The sequence below is a fragment of the Leopardus geoffroyi genome, chromosome D4 (genome assembly GCF_018350155.1).
Source record: "Leopardus geoffroyi isolate Oge1 chromosome D4, O.geoffroyi_Oge1_pat1.0, whole genome shotgun sequence".
Taxonomy (NCBI): domain Eukaryota; kingdom Metazoa; phylum Chordata; class Mammalia; order Carnivora; family Felidae; genus Leopardus; species Leopardus geoffroyi.
In genome coordinates this window covers 84,407,623-84,428,199 of record NC_059342.1, presented here as the reverse complement: position 1 = coordinate 84,428,199, position 20,577 = coordinate 84,407,623, and the positions used below count along the sequence as shown (strand labels likewise).

Here is a 20,577-nt window from a genome sequence, read left to right as displayed (position 1 = left end):
CCGAAGGTCTCTGAAATGCACCGCGGGCCTCCTCACATACTGAGCAAGACAGGATGACCCTCTTCACTCGGGGGCGACATCGAGATCTTGACCTGCCTCCAGTACGAGACCCACCCCGTTCTCGTATCGGGAAGTATGGCACGCGCGCAGTTTACGTAAAGCTCATCCGTCCAGCTGACGCAAGAATTGAAGGGGCAACACCGTAAAACCACCCAGGCCGACCAGATATCAGGACCGTTTAAATTCAGTTTTTCCTCGGCCCCTCTCTCACACCCCACACCTGGATTTTAAGAGAGGACCAGGAGCTCCTCGGGGATACACCTGACAAAGCAGGAGCTCGGCAGAGCCGAGGTAAGTCCCCCCGGGCCCCACTTGCTCTCCCAGCAGCACCCTGACCTGGCTCCGGGGCGGCCCCGCCCCCACCGCACATGACAGTGCGGGCAGCCCCCGCTCCCTGGAGCCCTGGCCTCAGCTGGCCGCTGGGAACCGCACCCCCCCCCAGCCCCCCACCCCGGCCTGTTGGCCTACAGCACACCAGGCGGGCTGTGTGCTGGGCCCCGACCCATATGCCTGGGCCCCTGTAACTCCCACAGCCGACTTGTGGCAGGTCCTGGCATTACCTCCGTTCCAGAGGTGAGGACTTGGGGCGTGGAAGGGTCTCACCTCTCATTGGGACACACCACGACCGACACCCGCAGCCACAGCTGGTGGCTTTTCGGCCTTGAGGTGGGCACTGCCTCCGCGGGGCCTCGGTTTCCTCATCCGTAAATAGAGATGCTGGAGTAGGTGACCTCTGCGGAGCTTTCTAGAGAGTGTCTTACATGTCTCGGAATCAGTGAGCCCAGCCTTCTTTCCGGCGGCCTCTGTTTGCCAAAACTTGCAGGAGCCTTTCTGCTTCTGAACAAGAATTCCGAGAAAGACTCGCGGCCGTTTAGTCCATCCTCCTCTCTTGGGGCGGCAAGTGCGTGTGCCCTCCCAGTCTTTGAGCCCCTGCTTGCACACGCGCCCCCATGCGGCTCAGTGCTTTTCCTTGTTGGCCCATTTGGTCACCCTAGGCTGACCTTCCCTAGTGGCCTGCCAGAACCACCCAGCGCGCCTCAGCCTCTGCACATCAGATCCCTTTTCCACCCTGAGCGGCAGCTGCCTCCCAGCACCCCCTACCGCAGCCCCAGGACCGGTGTCCACACTGACCCCCACCCTGAGTCTTCTCTTCATGGTGAAGAAGCTTACCCCCACCCCTGTTGTGCCCCTGAAAACCCGCCAGCTGCTTCTGTTCCCCGGGTCAGGTTGCCAAACAGCGGTGGGGAGGGGAGCGAGGTTCTGACGTAGCGGTCAAGGCGCTCACGGTCTGGTGAGGCCAGGAGATGGACAAGTGATCCCCAGGCTACCCCGGAGTGGCTGCCATGGAAACCCTGGGGGGGCCAGCGGGGGCCTGGAGGCCTGAGGTATGTGGTGCAGCGGCCAGCTCCAGGTGTCACGGGTGTCCTGGGGCTCCCTGAGGGGTAGGTTACACAGCGTGCAGGAGTGTGCCAGGAAGCTGGAACCGTTCCGCACCAACCGGGCTGGGAAGGGCCCGGCGTGATGGCCCCCGGCCCCCTAATCCTCCTTCTGCAGATGCGGTAGCAGGCAGAGTAGCAGAGTCCCTCCCCTGGGAAGTGGCTAGGTCGGCCCCCAGCCTCCCGAGCGGCCTCCGTCTTGGCCCCCGATGGCCGATGAGGCCTAAACGCCCCACATCCTGCAGGCACCACCAAGGCCCCACGGGGAGGGCCCTGCTGTTCACAGAGCAGCCCAGGAGGGGGAAAGAGTTAAGCCTGTCATGTTCGGTTCCCACCAAACACCTCTGCTTAAATGCAAAGTCCCAACAGGGTGGTGTTTGCTATAAAAGCCCTAAGAGTGATTTGTGAAGTCTCGAAGCCCTGTAATCTCGTCAGCGTAATGGGATTATATTTCAAATCACCACAGCCTGTTCATTACCCATTTAAACTCCTCTGACAGAGGAAAACTTACATGAAACGTGCATGGCAGCCCTTGCCGACTTCCCCACTCTCCTTCCTGATTAGACAAACAGATGCTGAGGTCTGGAATGAAAAAATAATGTGCCCATTTATTCATTTTTCTGACAAGTCACAATAGATTTTTAACTGCCAATGAGTGACCTCCCGGAGGTGCGGCGGCTGGGGAGGCGCCCGCCAGGCAGCGAGTGGTCATTTCTGCCCGTGCCGGCCCCTGTCCTGGCCAGGATTCCTCCTGGGACCAGAGCTGGCTGCCAGTCTGAGCCGCTCTCCCCGCCCCGTCCTGGCCGACTGCAGGTGCCCTCAGCCAGGGTGGGGAGGGCTGTCTGCTGGGCCTTTTCGCTGTCACCAACCCCAGGGGTTCAGGGGCCTCCTCCAGGACACAGCCGTGGCCTAAAGTCAAAGCCCCAGGTAGGAAGCCCCGGCCTGCCCTTGTCCAGCCAGGTGATTGAGGAGCCTCAGTTTCCCCATCTGTAAAATGGAGAAAGTAGAACTCCTCTCAGGGGTGCCTGGGTGGCTCGGTCAGATAAGTGTCTGACTCTGGATTTTGGCTCAGGTCGTGACCTCACGGTTCGTGAGATCGAGCCCCGAGTCGGGGTCTGTGCTGACAGGGCAGAGCCTGCTTGAGATTTTCTCCCTCTCTCTCTCTGCCCCTCACCCACACACATGCGTGCTCTCTTTCTCTCTCTCTCTCAAAATAAATAAACTTAAAAAAAAATTTTTTTTTAAATAAACTGCTTAGAGAGAGCTCATCTCAGTGATAAGGGGTCAGTGACCCAGCCTGGGCTGGTATGCACTCAGCTCCCACTCTGGGCTGCCTAGGACAACCGTCCCCAGTCAGCGCCCCCCAGGCTGTGACAAGGACTGAATGGGCCACCAAGTGCGGGGCCCTCCCTTGACCATGACCTCTAGTGTAATAGGCCTTTGGGGACCCTTGCTGGGTCACAGGGTCCCAGAGCAGGTGGGCAGAGGAGCCCCTCTGGCTCTCTGCCCTGTGACGATACCTGGAGCAGGGGTGGGCTGGGGAGAGGCAGCTGTGTCAGGGACCCAGCTCTGCCCGTCCCTGGGGCTCCCCCCTCCTAATTCAGAAGCAGGACACTGCTCCTGAGCTGCGCCACCGGCTGGAGGGAGCCCTATGGCAGTTGCATGAGGCATAAATAAGATAATGTCGCAGGCCTGGTGCACAGTGGGGGATGGGCAGCCATGAGACAAGGGTGCCCCAGGTCACATACTCACTGGGAACACCCTGGCCAAGGTCTTCCCGGCCAGCAGGACTTCAGGCGTCAGGGCGTGAACCCAGGCCCCTAGGGAAGGTCTCTGAGCCCCCCTCCCCGCCCCCCTCTCAGTGCCCACCCGCCCCCTTCCAACCCACGCCCACCCGCCTGCCTGCCTCTGCAGAGAAACTCCAGACAGAGCTCCCATCTGTATGCATTCCCTCCATGAATACGTAAGAAATACTGTGAGGCTAATTCTTTTTAAAATGATAAAATTCGTCTGTGTTATAGCATTCCAGCCCCCAGCTTCCTGAAAGCTAAAAATATTTTAATGTCATATTCCCATGTAAATTTTAGTTTAGAATTTAATACCCTTTTAACATACATTAAATTTTTAGCATTCTTCAAGCCCTTGACTCTTTTAAGGGTTTAGCTGATGTACATTGGAGAAAAAGGATGGTGGAGGCTGTAAATTAGGAGAGAAGGAAAGTTCTAGATCAAGGTGGCCCCCAAACCTCTGCACCCACCTCATCTTGGGAGTTACTCCTCTGGACTGGGGAGCATCTGAGCCAAACCCTGGGATCCTGGGGCGGTGTCAGAAGTCTCGCTTCCTTACTGGAAAGTCACAGCTGCTTTGTGGCTATGGGGAGAATTCACTAGAGCAGCCCCGGTCTGGGGAGCCAGGATGGCCCGGGGCCAAGGGCATGGGCGCTGCGGTCAGGATGGGGTCAAGCGCTAGTTCTGCCACTTGCCAGCGGGTGACTTTGGTGCGCTTTCTGTGCCTGTTTCCTGGCCCCCAAACAGGGCCAAGGTCAGCTTGTGCACAGGTCATGTTTGAGAGAATACACATGAAAGGGGGCTGTCATCGGCTCCGCAGAGTAGGTGACCTCCAGGGTGAACTGGCTGGCCTTGCTGAGGGGTCCACGATGATGACATGTGTGCAAACTCGAGTAGATCGTTTTGGTGGATCTGTACCTGGCTCCAGCCCCTAGAGTGAGTCCTCAATCACCCCACAATGCAGGGCCCCCCAAAGCTGTCTTTGCGAAGCCTCATGATTGGCCCACAGGCTGCGGCCTCCTAGGACTCCCCCTCCTGGGGTAGGCCTTGAAGAGCCAGGGGAAGGCTCTGATAATGGCGGGAGGGGGGTCCACAGTTGCCTTTAGGGGCAAATAGGGTGGGGGCTTCATGTCCCCCGGGGCATCCAAGGTCAGGGCCTGGGGCCTGCATGAACACTGTCCCCACAGCTGGCACTCTGGGGTCGGGGGCTGCACTGACCGGGGCCCACACCCTCCTGCCGGAGTCACCGTGCCAGGGTCTTGGAGTGAATCCTTCCATCTGCCTGACGGCCCATCTGTGAGACGCAGGCAGAAATAATAAGACGTCCCTCATGGGCTGCTGAGGGGATCCGGTGAGGTCACGCCCAGGGAGGCCCCGGGGCGGTAGGAGCCGCCATGATCGAGGCAGTGTGGAAGAAAGGCCTCTGTCCAAGCGATCGTTAACCAGAATTACAAATTTAGCGCGGAGACCTGAAATCCGGTGAGAGGGCAGCTCTGCTTTCTAATGGCTTTCAGGGGAAGATAGAATGCCTTGACTGACAGAGACAAGCCACAGTTTAGACTCCAACCAGGGTCTGCGACTAAAGCAGCCGCCGTGTTAACTTAGATTTACAAAGAGTGTCTCCATCCTGGCAAGAGGAAGGCATGGGGAGAGGGAGCTGCTGCCATTGTGGGAGGCTGGGGGACCCGGGAGCCAGGTAGGGATCCCCGTCTAACCCACCCCAGAAGAAACCCAAGGAATCCTTCCAAGGCAGCTACTATAAGGTGAGAGCAGTTTCCTGATGAGGAGTGAGTTCCTCAACTCTGGAAGAATGTAAGCATCCAGCATTCATTCAACAAGCATCCACCAGTGCGTACCTTGGAGTCTGCCCAAACAGGCCCTGAATGTGTGGAAATGATCTGATGTAGAGCCTGTCCTTGGGAACTCCTGGTCCATGAGGCCATGACCCTGTCTCTAAGTGCTCAGGTGGCCAGATGTCTGTAACAGAAGCTGCTGGGCCTGGGGAGTAGAAGCAGACACAGCCCTCTTCTGTTCGCGGCCAGGGGCTCCTGGTAAAGGCGCCGGGTGGCTCAGAATGATCTAGTTGGAGGACCAGTGGTGAATGCCGGGGGAAGACAGATCCCAAGGCAGAGAACTGCAAGAGGAACTCTCCAAGGAGGAGAAAGGCCATTGCCTTTCAAGTCCAGCCCGTCCGTGGGGAGAGCTGTTAGCAACAGGTGACTCCTCGGTCTCCCTCTGAGCTCAGGCAGCCTTGCTGTGGGACCCACGGCCGCGGTGCCACGGGGGCCTAGAGCTCACAGATGGTTGTCTTCATGCTTAGCCAAGAAATCCTCCACTTCTGTGGAGAGCGGGCCTCCCGGCGGCTACTCCCGGATGGGGTTTCTCCCATGCCGGAAAAGGAGACCTTTGGGTTCAGGGGAGGGACTTATCTCCCTGGGGAGCAGGGACCAGACATCCTTCCTAGGCTGCCACAGAGCCCCTCCCAGCTGACACTCGCACCTCCCAACGCGGGAGACCAGCCTTTCGTCAATGTAAGCGTCACCAGTGCCCTGTGTCACCTTGATGCCCCTCAGCTCTACTGTCCCGTTTCTGGGCCTCATTTTCTCTTCCTGAGAAGGGCATCCGTGGGGCACCTGGCTGGCTCAGTTGGTAGAGCATGCAACCCTTGATCTCAGGGTTATGAGTTCAAGCCCCACCCTGGGTGTAGACATTACTTAAATAAATGAATAAATAAACTTAAAAAAAAAGAAGAAGAAGAAGAAGAAGAAGAAAGAAGAAAGAAGGCATCCTCCACATGGCAAGAATGACCTAGACAAGATTTCCAAGCCTCAGAAGGCTCTCTCTCCCAAATACCATGTACACATCCCAGGCCAGGTCTCTGATTGGCCCCACAGGGATCACGTGTCCATCCCTGGGCCAATCCCTGGGGCTAGGGGCTGAGCTACCATGATGGGCAGCAGGTCCATGACTTTGGGGCTCGGGGGAAGGGGCCCCATTTACCAGAGCAGGGGAGGGGGCAGGTAAAATCAGGGCACCGCTTTAGCAGTTATTATGTGCCAACCACTCTGCTAAATACCTTTTTTTTTTTTAATTTTCTCAAACTCAGCGAGAAGTGGGGGTCCACAGCATCCTTCCGCAATAACAAGGCCTAAAGGGTGAAGGAGTTTGCCCAGCAAGGAAAGGGGCGTTCGTGGGACCTGGACCTGCCTCTGACTCCAGTCCCGAATGTCCCCACCTGTAGGGCTCCCTCCTCCATACGGGCACAGTGGAGGTGGAATCCTCGCTTCGACCACAGCGCCCCCCCGGGGAATAGTGGTGTGTGTGTGTGTGTGTGTGTGTGTGTGTGTGTGTGTGTAAGCTTCATCCACCAGCAGCCCACTAACCCTCCCTCCCCTCCCAGGCAGGGGCGCCCACCCTCACACACCTGTACCCCGGGCACAGCCGAAGCTGACGGCCGTCTGCTCTCCGAGGAGGCCGAACACGTCTCCAAGCAGCCCCTTCCCCACAGCCGAACAGCTGGCCACCATCTTGGCACACATTTCCCTGTCACATCTGATTTGCAAAGTCATGTCTGGAACAGACCCACAGGAGCGTCCAGTTGGGGGCTTTTTCAGGTCAAGGAGTACTTTCCAGAGAGTCTCTGGTTCTTCGGAGGAGAAAAAGAATGTGAAGACAAGGAAAAGAACCCTGTCTCTGTTGCGGGGCCAACACTCCCACCAGTGGAATCTTCCTCTGGGCCACTCTGGGCTATGGCCTTAAAGATCACCTTGAGGCTCTGTCATTATCCCATCTGACAGATGAGGAAGTCGAGGCTCACAGGAGTCCTGTCGCTTTCCCAAGGTCACAGGGCTGCTGAGGGCGGAACTGGGATTTGAACAGGGCCGTTCCAGCTGCCCAAGCCCCTGCTCCTCACTGTCATATCCACAGCCTTCCAGCAGGTGCCTGAACTGGGCTGTCCGGCTGGCCTGACTCCAACACCTCCTCTCCTCTAGGAAGCCTGCCTGAGCTGGCAAGGCCCGCCTCTGCTGCTCTGCTCCTTCCGCTGCTGACTGGAGTTTCTGGTTTCCAGGGTATCCAGGGAGGGCCCCGCCAGAGCTGGGTGGCTTTGACCCCCCGAAGGCATCCTCTGAGCCAAGGCATTTTGACTGCAAGGAACAGAAGCCCACGAGAACGCAGGCAACGGAGCCCCATAAAAACCCACAGGCCTCAGCACAGCCAGGCACTGTGGGAACCAAGCGGGGCCCTCGAGGACCGGGCCACACTCCCCTTCTCAGAGGCCTGGGCCGTGGGTCACCTCTCCCTCTCTCTGGCTCCTTTTGGGCATCCTGGTGGTGAAGATACCCATAAGCACCAGCCCCCAAGACCGCATGCTCCCCATCTGCATGGCCACCACCCTGTCACTCCTTCACCTCTGAGCACCAACTCTCAGGGGGAGACTGTGGGGGCGTCCGAGGGCCCCGCTGGGACCAACAATGCTGGCCCTGACTGGGCCAAGGAGGGGGTCGTGCAGGCAGGTGTCTGTCCACAGGAGCTCAGGAATGTGCAGGTGGGTGACAATCTTCTATACCCTCCTCCTGCCCAGGTACACTGTCTTAGGGTGAAGCCTCGGGGAAGTGACTTCCACTAAGTGTCTGCAACCTGGGGGCGGGGACTACAGGGGTCAGTGCCTGGCATGTAGTATGTGCCCAACAAAGGTTTGTGAGTGAATGGAACGAAGCCAGAAGGCGTCCCGGCCCCAGAAAGGGTTCCATGGACATAGATGGGAAATGCTGTGTTGTACCTGCTCAGCAGGCTCTTCTCCTGCAGAACTTCTCAGAGCCTTTAACTAACCACCGTTTACTGTGCCCTGGGAAGGGGCTGACGTAGGCAGCATTTCCCAAGCACCCTTTTGCCACAGCATGTGTGCATGTTTCTAGAACTGGGGTAAGTCAGAACTCAGGCTGGTAATGCTCTTTCAGGCAATCCAAGAGAAACCGTGTCAGGGACCAGCTGAGAGCGTGGCCTCCAGAGTCAGGCAAACCAGCTGTGTCGCCTACTAACTGTGTGACCTCGGGCAAATCGCTCTGCCTCTCTGAGCCTCAGTTATCCCACAGGCTTCCATGGGGATCACCATCTTCACCATTCTGTACCACACAGCAGTGGCCTCCTCCCTGGCTTCTTTGGCTCCCATCTGCCTCTCAGCCTTGGATATGATTTCTGAGCCCGGGGGACTCAAGTCCTCTTGGTCCCCATTCACTGTATTCCCAGCACCTAGCAGAGCAGGCCCTCCACACAATAACATTTGTGGAATGAATGAATCAACGAATGAATCAATGAATCAATGAACGATATTCCTCTGTGAACACTCTGGGTTTAGTTTGGGGCGGGCATGGCCACCCCCCTCTCTGATCCTCCTCCTAGCCTTCTTTTGCACCTCAGTCTGGCTTGAACCTCAAGGAAGTCTACGGCCCACTCAGCAAACATTTATTCAATTGGAATAATTATACCCTTTTGGGAGCTGGTTGACCAGAAAGATGACTGGGAGAAATCCCATACACAGATGTTCATGAATAAACCACAGCCTCCACCTCTAGAGGGCGGTAGAGGCTCCAGGCCTGGGCTCCACACTCTGGGTGCATAAGCCTCTCGACTCCACAGCACACACAGCAGGGGGAGAGGGGTGGGGCAGAACTATAGCACTGTGCCCATTAGACAGATGAAGAGAGTGAGGTTCAGAGTGCTCAGTGACTCACCCAAGATCAATCACACAGCTAGGAGGAAGCAGGGCAGCCATTTCGACCCAGGTTTCATCTGACTCCAGACCCAGCAGTCTTAACCCTCCATTGTTCTTGACCGAAAGGCATGGACACAAGGAAGAACACAGTTCTGGAGTCTGGATTGAAATCCTACCTCTGCTTTATCCCCTATTTGTGTGGCACTAAGCCAATCATTTCACCTCTCGGGGCCTCAGTTTCCTTATCTGTAACATAGGGCTAACAATCCCCCTTCTTACAGGGTCGTGAGGATTAAATGAGCTAATAGGTGGGAGAGAGATTTCTGAGGTAGCACCAATTTTGTGGCCAGAGGACAGGGAAACCTAGGAAATGCCTGCCTCCCAAAGGAAGCCCTCAGCTGAGCCTGAGGCAGCAGGGCCCACAGGGTGGCTGGCATATAACAGCTCTCCATAAACTGATGCAGAATGAATTATCATCTTCTGCTGGTGCTGCAGATTGTCCCAGAACACAGAGACACAGAGGCACAGAGTTTGAACCGGGGTTCCCCTTGGACAGACAATGGGAAAACAGGGGCTACAGCAGAGCAGTGAGTTTGAGGCCAGGCACAGTCTAGACCCACACTGCAGCCTCAGGACCCTGAATGTGGTGCGCATGAGCCAAGAGGACCGCCACATAGGCCAAGGCGCCGCCTCTTCGGTCAGAATGGCCACCACGTTTGTCAAGATGGCCGCCACACGGCGGCCACATCTGCCCCCCAAAAGCTGAGGCCCGCTGAGACTGGACTTGAAACGGAACACATTAATTGTTAAACTGTGACCAGACTCCAAATGGAGTGAGTCAAAACCCAGGGCAGCCTACACACTCCGAGGAATAAGAAGAAACCCGTTAGCCCTTCCCTATGCCCCTGAGAATGCTGGGTAATTACTTTTTCCCCTTTGTCTTTTTGTTTTCTTTTAGCAGAACCACCAGGAAGCGGCCGCGAAAATCAGTTAAAGCTTCCAAAGTGCTTCTTCCCCCAGAAATCTTTTATAAAAGGTGAAAGATTTACAAGACCCGAAGAGCAAACCAAGCAGGATAATTGTTTTTGGAATGACCCCAATATTTTCACCCCGGCGACCCCGGCTGGGCATCTTGCCCCATATTTATGATTCCTGGTCCTCTGCACGCCGCCAGGCGACCTTTCTGAGCCCCCTCTGTGAGCCCCCAGTCCCTTATCGGGCCTGTAACTCACCCTGACATTATCTCTCGGGAGGGTTTTATGCACTTTAATTTAACTCCCCCCATCATTATTTCCCGGACTTCAAGGTTTTCTCTTTCGAGCTGCCCTTCCCGGGACAAGCATAATCTGTTTGCCATCAAGCCCAATAAATATGTTTGTGCGGGAGACGGAACCATTTGGGGAGGGTGGCCCAGGCCTGGGAAGCAGCCTCCGGCTCTCACCGGGGTCTGGGCAGCAGGACTGGCCCGTGTGTCCTTGAGCCGCTGTCCTGCTGGGAGCCTCTCTGCCTCAGGTCTCAGGCCGGTGGCCAGATCCAGATCAAGCAAACGAAAATGCAGGCCAGCCGGTTACATTTGAATTTCAGGTGAACGATGACTTTTTTTAATTTTAGCGTAAGTGTATCCCACTCAATTTACGCTAAAAAAAAACAAAAAAAAAACAAACGTGTTTGTTGTTTATCTGTGATTCTAACTGGACTGAGTATCTTATGTTTCATCTGGTCTCGGCTCCTGGGGGCCACCCTGCTCCCTCCCCTGAGTGTAGGTTAATACACTGGAGAGTGGATTCCTTGATGAGGGCTCCCATAACACTGTACCACAGGCTTAAACAAAAGAAATTTACTTTCTTACAGTACTTTTTTATATATAGATATGTTTAATTTTGAGAGACAGAGTACGGCCGGGGAACGGACAGAGAGAGGGAGACACAGAATCTGAAGCAGGCTCCAGGCACTGAGCTGTCAGCACAGAGCCTGACGTGAGGCTTGAACTCACAAACTGTGAGATCATGACCTGAGCCGAATGAAGCAGGCTCCAGGCTCCAAGCTGTCAGCACAGAGCCTGACACGGGGCTCAAATTCACAAACCATGAGATCGTGACCTCAGCCAAAGTCAGATGCTTAACCGACTGAGCCCCCCAGGCACCCAGCTTTCTTGCAGTTCTGAAAGCCGGAAGTGTAAGATCAAGGTATCGGCAGGGTTGGTTTCTCCCGAAGTCTCTCTCCTTGGCTTGCAGATGGCTGACTTCTCCCTGGATCCCTCTGTGTCCTAATTTCCTCTTTTCATAAGGACACCAGTCATACTGGATCAGAACTCACCCTCGTGACTTCATTTCAACCTCATTAATTCCCCGAAGACCCTATCTCCAAATACTGTCTCTTTCTGAGGTACAGGGGTTAGGACTTCAACATACAAATGTGGGAGGGGACACGTTGAAGCTCCCAACAACAGGTCCCAGAGAGTGAAGGGGGCACGGCAGTTCTGTGCTGAATAAATAGTCCTGCCTGGAGCACAGCTGTTTACTCCTGACCCACCCAGCCCCCCACTCTCAAAGTCCGGGAATACCATGGTGAGAAACTTCTGTCCTCGTGGCCTGATGCAGGCCTCACCCTGCTGGCGTGGGGTGGGGGGAATGGTCCTCCCCTGGCGCCTGGCTATCCCCACGAGGCCCCGAGGTGCACGGAGCTGATCCCCGTGGAGCTGGTCCTTTAGGGCAGCACCTTGACGGCCCGGCCTTGGAAGACACTCTCGTCCAGCTCCACGGTGGCCTAGGCTGAGCTCTCGGAGGCAAACTCCATGTAGGCACAGCCCTCGGGGTGTCCGGGGAACTTGTCACACAGCCTGGTGACCCAGTGGGCATCCCCACAGGAAATGAAGTAGGCCTCCAGCTCCTGGGCCCTGCCCCCTTGTCCACGTCGTCCACGTAGACTGGTCTTCGGTCCTACTCCACCTTCTCCGTGGGGGTCCCAGGGCTCATCCCCGGCCCTCGGGGTCTCTGTGCCCTCCTCCTCCCCGGCCTGGCCCTGCGCCCTGGGCTGCTTCAGCCCCTGGGCCCGCTCCATGGCCCACAGCTTCAGTTCGATGGCCTCCAGCTCCTGGTACCCGGCCAGGCCCTCCCCTTGCAAGATACGGATCTAACCACCGCCCTCGGCAAGTCAGCGTCGAAGGCGTACTGACCAGCCACCCCGTGAAGACAAGAACCCTGCGCGTCTGGCCACCGCTGGCTCCCCAGCACCCGCACCTGGCTCAGAGCAGGGCCGCAGGGAACGTGATCAGGGCCCTGTCAGATGTCCTCCGCTCTGTCACCTGACCTCGCCATTGTGCGTGGAGATGCTGAGCGGTCCCCGAGGGCCCCGCGGGGCACGTATGACTGGTCAAGGAGTGCAGGAGTTCCTGGGCAGCTTTAGATCAAGTAACGATCTCACCTTTTGCGGGTTTGAGGCCTGCGTCAGGCTCTGTGCTGACAGCTCAGAGCCTGGAGCCTGTTTCAGATTCTGTGTCTCCCTCTCTCTCTGACCCTCCCCCGTTCATGCTCTATCTCTCTCTGTCTCAAAAATAAACGTTAAAAAAAATTTTTTTTAAGTTAGGGGAAATAAACATAATGTTAAATGCATCTGAGTCATACAAACTGCATGGAAACACAGAAATGAAATCATGTAAAATCTGGAGAAATTTGTATTAGGCTGTGTTTCTTTTTTTTTTTCCTTAATAACCTTTTTTAATGTTTATTTTTGAGAGAGCACAAGTGAAGGAGGGGCCGAGAGAGAGGGAGACACTGAACCCAAAGTGTGTTCTGTGCTGAAAGCAGCGAGCCCGATGCGGGGCTCGAACCCACGAACCGTGAGATCATGACCTGAGCCGAAGTCAGACAACCAACTGAGCCACTCAGGCAGCGTCCCTGATTTTCCTGGTTTTGGTAACGTCTCACAGCTCTGCAAGATACTACCTTTGTGGGAAGCTGGGGGAAGGGTATCCTGGACTCTCATGACTATTTTTGCAACTTTCGTTAAGTCTACATAATTAACGATAAAATAAAAAGTTAAAAAAAAAATTTTTATGTTTATTTTTGAGAGAGAGAGACAGAGTTATGAGCAGGGGAGGGGCAGAGAGGGAGACACACAATCTAAAGCAGACTCCAGGCTCTGAAGTGTCAGCACAGAGCCCAACACAGGACTTGGACCCACGAACTGTGAGATCATGACCTGAGCCAAAGTCGGGCACTTAACCGAGCCACCCAGGTGTCCCTAAAAAGTATTTTAGAAAATTTAAAAACATGAGCGCTTGAGTGGCTCAGTCGTTAAGCATCTGCTTCGGTTCAGGTCATGCTTTCCCAGTTCATGAGTTCAAGTCCCACATCGGGTGAGCTCGAGCCCTGCTTCATGTGAGCCCCGCTTCTCTCTCTCCCTCAATCTCTCTCTCTCTCTCTCTCTCTGTCCCTCACTCACTTGCGCCCTCTCTCTCAAAAAAAAAAAAAAAAAATGGAAAATTTAAATATGAGAAATGTATTGAAATCAGAACCAAATTTTTATTTATATAACATTTATGAAGCCCTAGGGAGAATTAAAAAGAGTCTAGTGAGCCCGGGTTGAGCTATGAAAGATATGATAGATATGACTTATAAGCACAAAGAATTTTGTGTGGGAAAGTTTATTAATACATAACAAAGCTTGGCTGATACTAGCATAAAGAGGCACACTAAAAAGAATGATGGTAAAAAATTCATAAACATTGGAGGAAGTAGAACTCTAGTATCTTAATGCTGTCTGATTTTCTCTCCTGACCCCAAGGTTATTGGATTTTTTGTGATCATTATCCAATCATGTGCCCCTTTGATGTGAAGATTTGCTTTTACTCATCTTTGGAAGACTCTATCAACTCCTAATACTTCTAAATATTATTAATATCTTGGCTTCTGTCCTTAATAGCCCATATGAAATTAAAAAAAAAACAAACAGAGAAAAAGAATACGCCTGAGTCAGAGAAAATGGCACACGAGGAGGAAAGTGTAATCAGATAATACAGTAAAACAAAGGCTTTACTCCAGGAAAGGCCATAACTACAGACGGCAGGAACCTGTCTCGTCACTTCTTATTCCCGGAGTCTGGCACAGAGAAGGCCCACAATAAATATTTGCTGAGTGAGTGAGTGATGCCTCGGTTGGGCTTTGCCGCCATCACTGGCGGATGAGCCTCCTTGGGTTGGTACCCAGAACACAAAATGCTGCCATCGGAGGCCCAGAGGTCCATAGAGGCCTGGGTCTGTGCACTGGAGCCGGAGGCAGCCACTGCCCATCCCTTCCCGGGTGCCCTGGGACCCGAGAATCCACCCTCCGGGGTCCTTGGCACTGTGGCGTGCAGAAAGGGGAAGACACTCGGGCGATGGGGGGGAGCATGTGGTCCACTCAGGAGGCCTGGCCCAGCGGTCTGGGGAGGCCTCGGATCTGTAGAGACATGGTGCTTCTGGGAGGGTCTCCTGATACAATAAAAGATTATCAGCTAAATAAAACAAGAAGTGACTGGGGCCACTATGCCCTGTTGGATTGAAATCGTGTGAGCAAAGTGGTTTTCTCTGAGAGATTTATTTCCTGTGCTGGCTTCAGGCAGCCAGCCCAGCCGGAAAGAACGGGGCTGGTCTCCCTCCATGTGGGGGGCGGGGGTGGGGGGAGGGTGGCGCGGGTTTTTATTTAATCTTCCAATGAGCTGGAACAGTGAAGATGGCGTGAATGGACATTAATTCTGAAACAAATTATTAAAGCGCGATCTGGGATTCCGGGAAAGCCATCTACCCCCTGCCTTTCTGCCACTTCCCCTCACCAAGGCCATAAAATCCCTCCTCTCCACTCAAACCCCAACATCAAGCCAACTGGGTCTCCCGTTCAGGCTGAGGAGAGAGGCTTGGAATTGACCTCAGCCCAGGGCCAATGGAGCAGCAGGACTGTCCATGCCTCCAGACCTAGGCCACCTGCCTGCCTGGGCCTTGGCCCCTGACAAAGATCCCCACATTTCTTGCTCCCTCGTACCTGTATTTGCATTCAAGGGGGCCACAAGCAAGATGGCCACCACCTCTCTCGCTCATGTGGGCTCAACCTCCGTCTCCTCCATCATAGCTACGTCAGCTCTTCTTGGGCCTTCCGGCCCCCTTCCTCACACGTAGCCCAGCCCAGGCCAGTGTGGATCCTGGATCCTGCCCTCTTCAGCTGACATCCCACACCTCACTGTCGGGCCCTGCCCAGGCCTCCCAATGCTGAGCCCAGAGGGTTCAGCATCTGAGGGTAGAGAAAGCCAGAGTTCAAGTAAGGAGCCAGAAAGCATGGTATGGGGGTTTCTGGGGCCTCTGGCTGGGCCCTGGAGACACAGAGAAAAGTCAGACCCAGCACCCCTGGTGGCCAGTCTAGGAGAGGAGAGACAGCCATTGGTGAGCCAGTGCCGTGAAGAGGGTACACCAGGCATAGGGCGGTACACAGACCGATGAATCAAGTCGGCTGGGTGCCGGGGTGAGCCTGGAGGGGCTTCCAAGATAAGATCCCTGACGTGGACACTGAGTAAACCAACAGGACCAGGACATTCTGAGTGGGGAAAACAGCATTTGCAAAGGTCTGGAAGTAGAATATTTACTGTTGTGTGCAAGATCTATAATAATAGTAATAATAATAATACCAACAACAACACTTAAAATTTATTGAGAATTTACTATGTGCTGAGCTATTTCATGCATGTTCCCTAATTTTAGCCTTTCCAACAAGCCTATAACGAGGTAGGAATTATCATTATTTCCATTCACAGATGGGGAGACTGAGGCTCAGAGAGGCCCCGTTGCCCAACATCAAGCCAGTATGTGGGAGAGCCAGAATTTGAACCCAGGCCTGCCTGACTCCAGAGACAGTGCTCGTTGCCCCCACCATTCACTACCCCACCCCACCCCCCAACGAGGTCCAGGCTTCTCCTGCTGGCTCTGCTGTGGAGGACCAGCAGGCTTTGCATCCAGGTCCATTCCCCTGAGTAAGACACTAGGGAGCCCAGGGCCCCTTCTGGTGGAGCCGAGCAGCTCACCATGCCCATGGCCATGGGCCCACTTGCCCAGGACTCACATTCTTCAATGATCAGGAAACATCTAGAGGCCATATGGCTTGACATCCAATGTAGACAGGCCACTCAGGGCTCCTGAGTCCCAGAGCCTGGCATGGATCAGAGCCAAAGGCTCGCCAGGGCTCCCATCAGGCCTGGCTGGGAGTCCCTGACCTGCTCCTTCTCCTGGCCATGGCACCTCCATCCACTAGGCTGCACGAGCCAGAAACCTGGGAGGGCCCTCCAGTCTCCTGCCTATCACTCCCCACCCCATCCCTCAGCAAGTGCCGATACCCCCATCACAAAGCACATCCCCAAACCAACCGCTCCTTCCTGCCCACCTCGCCCCCTCCCTTGGCCCAGCACCCCCATCCCTCCCCCTCCACGACTCCCACCCATCCTCCCCTCCACAGACTAAGGAAGATCCTTTAGAAACCCAGATCCAGTCGGGCCCCTCCACCTTCCCACCTCATTTTGTTTTAAAACGCCTCAACGGGCGTCAGTTAGGCACCCGACTTCAGCTCAGGTCACGATCTCGCTGTTCATGGGCTCCAGCCCTGCGTGGGGCTCTGTGCTGACAGCTCAGAGCCTGGAGCCTGCTTCGGATTCTGTGTCTCCCTCTCTCTCTGCACCTCCCCTGCTTGCACTCTCTCTCTCTCTCTCTCTCTCTCTCTCAAAAATAAATATTAAAAAAAATAAAATAAGAATTAAAACCCTCCAGTGGCTGCTCCCCACAGGCTGTGGACCGTGCCCAGGGTCTTTGCCATGTCTGGGTTCCGACGTGCTTGTCTTCCACAGGCCTCACCTACCTCAGCCCTCACTACTCACCCCCTCTCAGAGCCCTGGCTCCATGGCTTGCCTTCCTGTCCTCAAAAAATGCCGTCCCTCCTGCTTCAGGACCTGCACCTGGCTGGCTGGCCCCTCCTTCCAAACTTGCCCTTTGGGCCCCTCATTCTGTCACCGTTGAGGTCCCAGCTCCCACCACCCCCAGTGGAGACCAAGCCCTGCTATGAGTTCGTGTCCTCCTTGAAATCAAATAATGTATAATTAGTGTCCAGCCCTTGATAGACCTGGAACCCAGGGAGGCAGGGCTCTCGATGCTCAGCATGGACTCTGGCAAACAGTAAGTGCTCAATAAATGACTACTGTTTCGTAAAGAAAAGCACCAACCCCCAGCCCTTCAGCATCCCTCAAACCCTCCCCAGTGTCCAGCCCTGCTGGGGGAGGAGGGCTGGGGGAAGAGCCAGATGGACCTGACCCTAAGGAGTCCAGATCTCATGGAGGGTGGGGTGAAGCAGACGGGAAAGAGGGGAAGGCTTGGGAAGGGGGCGGGGCTCATGCCCCTCCCTCCACGTGCCTCCGTAACTTCCCAGAAGCAGGAACACCTGACAGTTGTCCGTGTCGGGATCACAGACAGGGGGACGCAAAACCAGTGCGTGGTAAAAAGAAGTCGTCATCCTCTGAGTTCTCTGATGGCGGGGAAAGAGTACACTTTTCATCAGCCTAGACAACAAAAACAAAGCAAAACCAAGCATTTGGAAAGAACTCAGTTGGCCATGGCCCTTTAAGTGTGTCACCTTTCCAGCTAGCGATGCGCTCAGCAGCCTGCCCGAGCCAGTGTGCTCAGCTCAAGTTTCACCTCGCTCAGGACACAACGTGGAGTCTTTCTAGTTTGCCAGAATGAGTTGCCGTGTCTCTTTATTCTCCAGGTCCCTCTGGGGGCTCTCCACTGGCCATAGGGCCAGGTGTCCCCCCGTCCCTGGATTTGGGTCTGAGTTCCTGGGAAGGGGAGCTGGGGACACAAGCAGAGGGTGACAATGGCCCCACCCCAAAGACTCATCCTGCCACTCTGGTGGGAACAAAGCCTTGAGGAAGGAGAGAAAGGGGCGAGGGTCTGGGTGGGTGGCCAGCAAGGGCTCTTAGGGGGCTGGGCTAAGAGCCTGGATGGGGCTTCCTCAGACCGGCATTGACGATGATGACGACGAATCACAGGTCCCCGGGTCTGGCCCCGGGTGGAACACTGGCTGCCCTAGAGGCCTAGTGCAGCCTGCGCTCACGCAATCACCTATAGGTTCAGGACCTGAGCGCACAGATGGTGGGGTTCGCCGGTGTCACGCAGATAGGACAGAGGACAGGCCCACATGCAGGGTCGGGAGGCCCTCGAGAACACAGTTCACCCAGCACATGTGGACGCGGTACAGCAAGACGGAGGCGGAAGGCCCGGCAGGGCCCCGAGGGTGGTTCGGGGATTCAGGATGTGGTCCAGCACGGCTCAGAGTTGCATTTGGATTTAAGGCCACCGAGCTGTCCTGTGGCGAGTAGGTAAGAGAGAGACTGGAGGGCAAGAAGGGGCAGCGGTGGCCAGAGAGAGAGAAGGGGCGAGGAGGGACAGTGGGCCAGAGACCTCAGGGATAGGAGCACCATTGTCGCAGACATCTCTGCTTGGTGAGCAGAGCTGGTGGGGCTCCAGGTGTCCGGGCTCAGAGGCTCATGCACCTGTCAGAGATCTCTACCACCTGTCACAGCGTCTCCACCCTCTGGCTCCAGCCAGCAGCTAGTCTGCCTCCTCTCTCTCTCCTGCTGGCTCTTCTTGGTTCCTTGTCCCCAGCTGGAGGAAGGGGTTCTGAGCCCACCAGCAAAACTGCAGCCTCCTACCTTTGATCTGGGCAAGGCAAGCATGGGGGTCCCCCGGCCCCCGCCACTGCACTCCCTCACTCCTGCAGCCCCCACTGTGGCCACACAGCCCCAGCCCTCTTCAGTCAGGGAGCCTTCGCCCCCTGGCCGCCCCTCTTCTGAACCCTCTCACTCAGGAGGCCCAGGACAGACATTCCCGCCCCTCCAGCAGGCCCACCACTGCCATGACCGAGCCCTGGCAGCTGCCCTGAGAGAGGAACTATGTGTCTATTTTACACACAAGGAAACTAAGGCTCGGGAAGGGGCAGTGACCTGTCCAGGGTCACTCAGGGAGAAACTGCAGAGATGGGGTCCCTGAGATCTGTCTCCCAATCTCAGCTCTTTCCCCCTACCCAAAGCAGCTCCCATAAAGAAGGGCACGCCACACACAGCGTCAATGAACCTGCCGCACAGGAAGTGCTTTATTATTTCTGATCTGCTCAGGGCTCTCCCAATTGCAGAACAGTGAAAATGCAAACCAGCTAAGGTCGATAAGGGATTTATGGCTCAAAAGCCAAAGAAAGAACGTGGTAGTGAAGGTTCCAAAGCCGTTCCAGCAGAAAAGCTTCTGGCCAAGGGGGTCACATGCCCATCTCTGAACCAACCACAGCGCCAGGATGGGGCACTCTGATTGGCCAGGCCTGGATCATGCCTCCTTTGCTGTCCTCAGTAGTGGGCACAGGGCTTGCTACCAAGAGGGAAGGGAAGAAAATACAGCTCAGAGAGATTAAGCAACTCTCCCAGATCACACAGCATGCCCTGAATCCGTGTGTGTGTGTGTGTGTGTGTGTGTGTGTGTGTCTATGTCTAGGTGGGGTGAGGGTGGTGACACAGTAGTTTAGGAGAGAGATTCTCCCGGCTTCTATGGGAGAAAGTTCAAATTTCCTTTTTTCTGGCACTGAGGTCCTCCAACCTCTGGCTCCTGCTAGGCCGTCTCTCTCCCCACGTCCCCTTCTGATCACCACTGCCCCCCAACACGTGCAGCCCCCAAAGATGTGTCCTACCTGCTCTGCTGGACTAGGCATGTCTGACAGGGGTGGGGCCTTACTCCTCTCTAAACCCCCTCTCCGAACCCTACTTCCCCGACTCCAGGCTCGGAGCTCAGGGCAGCTACTTATGAAATGTGTGGATTCTGGAATGAGCTGGAAAGGACACAATGGTCCTCAGGTCAAAAACCTCCACACAGTCAGCTCACCACCTCCAAGGCCATACAAATCTGCTGCTGCTGCTGCTGCTGATTTGGGGCAAGTCAGTCCCACCCCCACCCTTCAAGCTGCCCCCCCCCCCCCAGCTCACCTGCCTTCGGGGCTTCGCCTCCAGGCCTTCTCTGGGAGATCAAAAGTTTTCTTCGGGCCCAGCGTACTCTCAAGAGGATGCCCTACAAAGACACACACTTAGATGCATGCACACACACACACACACACACACCACAGCACCCCAGCTGTTTCCTTCAAAAAGGGATGGTGACCATCTCCCAGTCAAGTCTTCCCTTTGGGGAAGCAGCCCAGGAACCCGGAGATGGGGATTTAAGGGGGAGGAAGAGACACCCCATCTCTCTGCCCCTGCGGGGACCTCCGCTAAGAACAAAGAAAGAATTCCCCCGGCTGGACGCACGTGCCCAGCACCCACCCCAGGCACCCAAACCCGTGCACAGCACACGCAGGCCTCCCCATGGACTCTCAAGGCCGGAACACGTCCCTGTTCCATGACTACCCTCACCACACGGGTGGACTCCACTCGCTGTCGCACAGCCACCAGGACCCTCCCCACGCCCCCCCCCCCCCCACCAGAGCACAGCCGCTGCAGCGAGCCGGTCCATCCACCCCGCAGGCCCAGGAAAGCCCGA

General features: G+C 55.6%; 1 long non-coding RNA gene across 1 annotated transcript; it reads right to left on the bottom strand.

Moving 5' to 3' along the window:
* Positions 1 to 14,011: 14,011 nt before the first annotated feature.
* On the bottom strand, positions 14,012 to 15,868 carry LOC123592889. The gene is made up of 2 exons (XR_006709993.1): positions 15,014 to 15,868; positions 14,012 to 14,729 (listed from the first exon to the last, which is right to left on the bottom strand). It is a non-coding gene; the product is annotated as an uncharacterized LOC123592889 (long non-coding RNA).
* Positions 15,869 to 20,577: the final 4,709 nt, after the last annotated feature.